This window comes from Sapajus apella, unplaced genomic scaffold, assembly GCF_009761245.1.
Source record: "Sapajus apella isolate SASKATOON/1434 unplaced genomic scaffold, GSC_monkey_1.0 scaffold16740, whole genome shotgun sequence".
NCBI classification, from domain to species: Eukaryota; Metazoa; Chordata; class Mammalia; order Primates; family Cebidae; genus Sapajus; species Sapajus apella.
This window is the reverse complement of record NW_022453661.1, coordinates 1-1,085: the sequence shown is the minus strand read 5'-3', so window position 1 is coordinate 1,085 and position 1,085 is coordinate 1. Positions and strand designations below refer to the sequence as shown.

Genomic DNA, 1,085 nt, shown 5'->3' with positions numbered 1-1,085 from the left:
TTTTTTTTTTTTTTTTTAGTTTCCAATAACACTTATTAAACGTCAACTTTGTGCCAGCAATTGCACAAGATATCCCCGTGCTGTCTCATTTTAGCTTAACAACAATTCAGGGACATTATTGCTGGGAGTGTGGCTGAGTGACTCCTCGGGCAGGGGGCGAGCGAGGGGGCGGTGCGGCGACGGCGGTTGCCTGGGCGGGCCCTTGTTCCCATCACTTGGGGGATGCGGAGGGTACTGGGGACAGCAGCAGGACTGCGGACAATCGCACGCCTTCCGGACGCCCCCAGCCCCGTGAGGCGCCCAACATCGCCCCCGGCCCCTCGCTCTCTGGGGCGCGCGCAGGCACCCCCAAACTATGCTGAAGCCCAAACTTCCTGGGGGTAGCTGCTTGCACCCCGGGCTCGTGGAACAAGGGGTTGTAAGGGAAGCTTTATCATTTACGCCTTACATAAAAGGAAAAGGAAAAGGCGCAGCAGCTTTCCAGTAGGACGCCGTCACCCCTCTGTGCTGCGCGCGGTGCTGGAGGCGCTGCAGGCAGGGGAGCAGCGCCGGGGCACGTCGGTGGCAGCCATCAAGCTCTACATCCTGAAAAAGTACCCAACGATGGATGTCCTTTGCTTCAAGTACCTGCTGAAGCAGGCGCTGGCCACTGGCACGCGCCGTGGCCTCCTTGCCAGGCCCCTGAACTCCAAAGCCAGGGGGGCCACTGGCAGCTTCAAATTAGTTACCAAGCGCAAGAGGAAAATCAAGCCCAGGAAGATGGCCCCCCCAAGGCCCCCAGGAGAGCGAGTGAGGCCAAGGAGAAGGTCCCCAAGAAACCAGATGAGGCCAAGGAGGAGCTTCCCAAGGCAGACAAGGTGAAAAAGGCAGCCAAGAGGCCAGCAGAGGTGCAGAAGTTTCCTTTCAAGTCAGATGCAGCCACAGAAAAAGCTCGCAAGCAAGGCAGCAAGGCCAAGGACACCAAGGCACAGCCAGGCGAGGCTCAGAAGCTGACCCCCAAGCCAGACAAGGCCATGCGGGCCCCTTCTAGTGCCAGCGGGTTCAGCAGGAAGACAGAGGCCAAAGGCAGCAGGAGGATCCAAGGA

The 1,085-nt window shown here is 58.9% G+C and overlaps 1 pseudogene; it reads left to right on the top strand.

The window, feature by feature from the left end:
* The first annotated feature begins 455 nt into the window (after nt 1-455).
* LOC116548607 lies at nt 456-1,079 on the top strand (annotated as a pseudogene).
* Nucleotides 1,080-1,085: the final 6 nt, after the last annotated feature.